The sequence below is a fragment of the Panthera uncia genome (assembly GCF_023721935.1).
Source record: "Panthera uncia isolate 11264 chromosome D3 unlocalized genomic scaffold, Puncia_PCG_1.0 HiC_scaffold_8, whole genome shotgun sequence".
In the NCBI taxonomy this organism is placed as follows: Eukaryota; Metazoa; Chordata; class Mammalia; order Carnivora; family Felidae; genus Panthera; species Panthera uncia.
The window spans coordinates 36,660,090-36,666,983 of NW_026057586.1; the positions used below are offsets into that span (position 1 = coordinate 36,660,090).

General features: G+C 46.3%; 1 pseudogene; it reads right to left on the minus strand.

The window, feature by feature from the left end:
* Positions 1-4,798: 4,798 nt before the first annotated feature.
* On the minus strand, positions 4,799-5,623 carry LOC125914427 (60S ribosomal protein L7a-like; annotated as a pseudogene).
* Positions 5,624-6,894: the final 1,271 nt, after the last annotated feature.

Below are 6,894 nucleotides of genomic sequence, written 5' to 3' on the forward strand. Positions count from 1 at the left end.
ACACCTTTCCCTACTTGCCTTCACTTCTACCTAAAAAGGCAGGAATGAAGAAATCAAAAAGACCGTATGTTGAATCCACTGTGTCTTTGGTGATGGTACAAGACAGCCTAGTGAACCAGGACTGATCCTTGCTCTGGGAAACATTGCTATCCGCCCACACCAATGAATGTGAATCCCCACCCGACTGGAGCCAACGGTGGAGGTGTGTGCGGGTGGCCGTAGGGGTGCCAAGGAGGACAGAGGGAAGATAGGTCGGGGCCGGAGAACCAGACCAGCTAGAGGGCTCACCCTCAAGGGAGTGGTTAGCCATTCAAACTACAAGGTTCCAAAGATTGTGGGTAGCTCTGGAGGGATCTGGCAGGGACATGAACTGAGTCTACGTGGAAGTTCCTGTTCTTGGGGCTCAGCCTGCTGATCAGGGCCTGGAGGCAGAGGCCCCATCATGTGAATGTTGTAAAGACTGGGATTTCTAGAGAGACCCTCAGGTAGGGTCTGGGAGAACAAGTTCAAACTTACCACAAGCTTCTTTAGCAAAAAGTCTGGAAGATAACTCAAGGGCTCTGGAAGACATCCCCAGCTACACCTGCCAGGGATTAAACTGGGAATGTGGGAATACCGGTCCCTGAACCCTGGCTGGGCCCAGCAGCCTCCAGAATTGCTTTCACTTAATTGCAGTCTCAAGGTCGGGCCATCACCCTGATGTGGATGAGGACATTCCCTATGTGACACAGTCTTTGCTTTATGGGCACCCTCAGGAGAAATGTGACCTACTTGAAGAACTGGCACTTCTCAGCATGAGACTTATTTTTATCTTAAGGACACTGTGAACCAAGGAAGCTTCTCTCAGTGCTGGAAGTTTCTTAAAGTCAGGTGAGAGTATTAAACCTGTTTATAGGGCTTTAAAGTAAGCATTTTCATATTTACTAATTCCTGGCTCCATTCTATCTATATTTTTATCCTTGCTTCATTCCTTCCTTTTGACCTGCTTTTTGCTTAAGTTGCCCTCTTGTATTTTATGCATCCTTTTATTCCCCTTCCAGGGGTGTGCTAGAGCCTTTGAGGTTGTTAAACACTCTATTCAGGAATTTTATGAGCCCCTGGTTAAACAGTTGAGGGCTTGAAATCAACCATGGTGGGAGTATTTACACCACAGACATAGGCAGACACTACAAAATCGTTTCTTTTTTTTCTTACAGAAAACTAGTTTACCAGCATATCACTGTCTCTCTCTTATCTAGAAAAGGTAGAGTCTTAATAAATATGTTTTTAAAAGTACTAGTTCTAAAAGTATTATGAAATAGCTATGTTATTTAAATATTATGTGTGTGTGTGTGTGTGTGTGTGTGTGTGTGTGTTTTAAGTAAACTCTACCCCTAATGTGGGGCTGGAGCTCACAACCCCAAATCAAGAGTCATATGCCCTATGGTCTAAGCTAGTGAGGCACCCATTATATGTGTTTTTATTTTTTATTTTTATTTTTCAAAGTTTTTATTGTATTTATTCTGAAGAAAGAAGAAGGGAGTGCATGTGCGTGCGTGCACACACACACACACACACACACACACACATGCAGGGGGGCAGAGAGAAAGAGAGAGAGAGAGAGAGAGAGGAGAGAGAGAGAGAATTCCAAGCAGGCTCCAAACTGTCATGCTATCAGCGCAGAGCCCAATAAGAGCCCAACGCAGGGCTCAGACTCACCAATGCGAGATCATGACCTGAGCTGAAATCAACAGTCAGCTGCTTAACTAACTGGACCACCCAGGTGCCCGCCCCCCTCCCCCCTTAAATCTTAGGAACAGTGGCCCTGTTTTGGGGTCCAAAAATGTTTCAAGTATAAATAAATTTATGAGATTGCTTTTTATTGATGGCAAGGGAGAAATAGGATTCATCCAAAATGTGCCTTCTAGTCAACTTGGCTATCATGCAGCTGTTCTAAAAAGGAGGATCTTTATGTATGTGGATGTGCTGAAAGCTGTTTACGTTTCTGTTTATCACATTTTAAGTTATACCCTGGTGGAGCTAAGATTTTGGTAAATCTAGCAGTATTAGAAGCAAGTTGATATCCCATTCAAAGTGTGGTGGTTGCTAAGGGACCATTCAATGCAAATTAGAAGTAATAATAGCTCTGGTTTAAAAGGGCAGAGAATTAGGACAGGGAGGGGAAAATGACTCCCTACAGAAGACGAGAGTTTTGCGGTGACAAATGTGGATGCCTGACACACAACACTTTCTGCTCTGTCCTGTGATAGAGAGGCAAGGAGGAATGGGGACAGCACAGGGACAAGGATAGCTACAGTGACTCCTGGCAGGGGCTTCCCTTGGAATAAGCGCAAATAGCTACAGAAAGCATGTTTGTTATCCAGAGTTGGCAGCTCAGCAATTGCAAACTTCGGCAACAGCACGAAAGAGAAGAGGAAAAAAAAATCTCTGGCAGTAAAATTGTAACTCCTGGGCCACAAACAACCATACCAAAGGCTGCTGGAAAGTGCCCCAAACCTGAAGATCCCCCAAAGGCATTGCAATGAGCAGGTTCATTGACCGTGGAAGAGCTAGCAAAGACTGCGCTTTTACTGCCAGGCGCAGGCCTGCACTAAAAGACTCTTCCCTCCTATTAACCCATTCAGCGCCCACAATGGACAAAGAAACTGATGCACAGATGGGTGAAGTCCCTGCCTGAGATGCTCCGTGAATAAGAGGAGGAGCCAGGATTTGAGTCTGTGCTCTCAACTGCCCAGATGGAACAAAGAAGGATGTGGATGGTGGTGGTCTGAGATGGCAGTGTGCAGGGCATGGTGAAGAGTGAGGACGTGAGGAGCCTGAGAACAGTAAACGAGAGAGGCCAATGGCAGATCGAGGGGTGGGGCTGAGATGGCACAGTTCAGGAGGTCTATAGCCAGAACCAGAGGAAGACAAAACCTACCTCCCAAACCTAGACAATCTGCTATCCCCTGGCCAAATAGCACCACATCCTGAGGCCATCTCTGAGCCCTCGTGCTGTTAAAGGCCACCAGAGGTGTGGCCTTTGAGGTTTTGGGGCAGTTAGTGAAAGGGCCAGCCAAGGCTTGCTGTCTTCCCTTTAGTAGTTCGGTGTTGAGAGAGAGAGCCCAGGCAGTTTCTAGAGGGGACCATGCTGAGCTAGCTGCATGTCGGGAGTAGTGACCTATAATCCACGGGGTGGACTGTCATCACACAGGGGACCCTGCTGGGCAGGGCATTGGGACAGAGATTCAAAGCTCCTGAGATAGTCAGGAGCAAACCCAAAACTGGGCTGAACCTTAAGGGAGAACATGGGAATCTCCATGTAATTGGAACGGAGTGAGCACCACAAAGTGGTTGGATGAGCACAGCCTTGCTTCCTCCTCGTGAACGCCATCTATCTATCCCTGAAGACCACTACCCTTATCAAAGAGTACCGGACACCATGCTCTTTCTGATGCCGGCAGGCCAGGTCCAAGGACCCAGAGGGGGTCACAGGACCAGCCAGGAGGGTCCTTAGCTTCACAAAGAATGGAAATCAAACATGAGCCAGCAGGAAGTGAGAGCAGAGTTTATGGAAGATATGGAGCAGATACAGATGGGGCTTCAGGGAGATTCAGGAAAGGAGCGTGAGTCTTGTCTTTGTTCAGTGTCTTGGGTTTTTACTGAGGATGGTGCCTGGTGTACATATCCTCTCGGGCATGTTCTAACCTCTAACCGGTTAGAACAAAGACAGGGGCCCATGTGTCATTCCCTGGAGTCAGGGTGCCTTGGCGTGGAGACGTCTAGCTCCGGTGGTCTGGAATATGCCTATGATAACATTGGTCATTCTCACCTGGTCCTTCCTTCGATGTTATCTATCCTAGAGAAATCATTAACTCCTCATCCCACTTACAAGGAGGACATACACTACGTTGCAAGGCATGTGTAAAGTTGGGGGCGGGTGCAGGTCGTAGCAAGAAAAGGAGCAAAAGGCAGATATTTATGGAGTCCTTCAGTTTCTCTGCATCATTACTAGCTGAGAAAATCTTTGTGGATTCCTGGTCAAGTAATTATAGATTAAACCACCACACAAACACGCCAGGGGCTAGACCTTGTTTTGTTTGAGGAGCTCTTGCAGCTCGTTTTAGACAGAGCCCTGACTTCTGCCGAGTGACCCTGGTGTTTCCAGCAGCACTGAAGATAGGCTCTGGCTCTGGAGGAAGTGAGCTGGAGGTCACTGGCCTCCCCTCTGAGCCACCTCCTCCTACAGGACCCAGGTCTTCACAGAAAAGTTTGCTCCCTCTGTTTATTTTATTTTTGTAACTTACTTATTTTTAAAGATTTTTTTTGAAAGAGAACTTTTTATTATTTTTATGTACAGAAAATTCAACAGCATCCACTTAGCCCAGTTGGGTGGCCAGTTCTTTTTGCCTTTTCCAGCTTGGCAATGCGAGCCACTGACTTAGGACCCAGGACGTTGTCTCTCTGGTGGCTGGTGGTGGTAGATCTCATCATATTTGTCACTGTAATTGGTTCTGATGGCTTCCACCAGTTTAGCCAGAATTCCTTTGTCTTCCAAGTTAATCTGTGTGACAACGGTGCAGGGCTTCCTGTGGACCAGATGCCCCAGCCTGGCCTTCCCCTTGATGATGCCACAGGGAACCGCCACCATTTTTTTTTAATGTTTCTTTATTTTTGAGAGATAGAGCACCAGCAGGGGAGGAGCAGAGAGAGGGGGGGACAGAGGATCCAAAATGGGCTCCGCACTGACAGTGGTGAGCCTGACGCAGGGCTCAAACTCACAGTTCGTGAGACCATGACCTGAGCTGAAGTCAGATGCTCAACTGACTGAGCCACCCAGCTGCCCCAAGGGAACCTCCATCTTACAACACAGGGCAGGCAGGAAGACAACCAGTTCAATGGGATCCACATCATATACAATCATTACCAGCCGAGCCTTTGTATTTCCCACCAAGGTGGTGACAGTATTGACTCCAGCTTGAAGGACAGGCAGCCTTTTAGTGGGGACATCCCCTTTGCTGGCAGCTTTCATCTCAGCCCGGGCCAACGATCTCTGCTTCTCTCGCTTTGTCTCTGGTCTGTATCTGTGGGCCAGCTTAAGCAGTTGAGTAGCTGTTTGGTGGTCCAAAGCCTGGGTGAACTGGTTAATTACGGGAGGCACTTTTCGACATTTATAGAGAATAGTCCTTTGCCACTGCAGCCCGTGGCATTTGACAAAGCTGATGAGGCCCTTTTGGGCTGGATGTCCTGTCTGATGCCAAAATTCTTGGGCCTTCTCTCAGACAGGGAAGTGACCAGCTTCTTGGCCTCTTGCTTCTTCACAACAGCAGAGGCCAGGGCCACCTTCTTCCCCTTGGTCTTCTTTCCTTTCAGCATCTTGGATGGCTAGAGAAGAGAGAAAAGAAAAGAGAATTGTAGGTAATATCAAGATTATGTATTTATTTATTTACTTACTTATTTATTGTTAATTTTTTTAACATTTATTTTTGAGAGAGACAGAGAGAACATGAGCAGGGGAGAGGCAGAGAGAGAGGGAGACACAGAAACCAAAGCAGGCTCCAGGCTCTGAGCTGTCAGCATGGAGTCTGACGCAGGGCTTGAACCCACCAACAGTGAGATCATGACCTGAGCTGAAGTCTGGCACTTAAATGACTAAGCCACCAGGTGCCCCTGTTTTTTTATTAAAAAATTTTTTTTAGGTTTATTTATTTTGAGAGAGAGAAAGAGAGCATGCAAGCAGGGAAGGGGCAAAGAGAGAGGGAGAGAGAGAATCCCAAGCAGGATCCATGCTATCCACACAGAACCCAATGCAGGGCTCCATCCCACAAACCATGAGATCATAACCTGAGCCAAAATCAGGAGTTGATCGCTTAACTGACTGAGCCACCCAGGTGCCCTAAGATTTTCTTTTTAAGTAATCTCTACACCCAGCATAGGTCTCAAATTTACAACCCTGAGTTCAAGAGTCGTATGTGCCACTGACTGAGCCTGCCAGATGCCCCCTCTCTCTTTTTAAAAAAAGTTTTAGGAGATAGAATTTATATACCATAAAATTCACCTGTTAAAGTGTCCAATTCAATGGTTTTCAGTATGTTTAAAGAGTTGTACATACATGACACAATCCAATTATAGGACATTTCCATCACCCCAAAAAAGAAATCTCTTCCCCATTTGTATTCACACCCCATTCTTACCCCCAGGACGAGGCAACCACTAACCTACTTTCTGTCTGAACAGTTTTATATGCTGATAGTATAATATGTTGTGCAAGCACAGCATCTGCCCCACACCTGGGGTGAGGCAAAACAGACAGGTTGACCATTTTTGTGTGAGCCAATATTCAGTCCCACAAACTAAAAAATTTGGTAACTTGACCAAGTTAATGTGTTACAAAAATGCAATTACCTATTGCTTACCACCTTAGAATATATTCTGTGATAGACCAGTTCAGAATGATTGGCTGACTTGAAGGTCCAAGCTTTTAGATTGCCAGCTGACTGTAGAGCTGCTCTTGAGAAAGTAGGGCAAGTGTCTAGGTTTTTTGGGTTGTTTTCCATTTTATTTTCCTCTGAAATTCCATGTCACTGATGTAACGTGTACCCTTGGGTTCTCCTCAGAATATGAGCTGCTCTTACAAAGCAGCCTTCATGAGGAAATTGGGTCCCATGCTAGACTCAGAACATCACACATGTATTTGAATCTTGCCTGTTGTATTAGATGGCTGAGTGTGGATGGCTCCCTCGCCTTTCTCTGGTAGACCCTTTGCTCCTATGGATTTTCCTCCACTGGACCATCTGGATTCACCCTTGTTGTAATTTCTTGCATTTACAAAAACCCTCTCTTTGACCTGGTTTCCCCTTTGGAGACTGCCCATCATCCCTGATTCTCTTTTCAGAAACTTCTATGATGGAATTG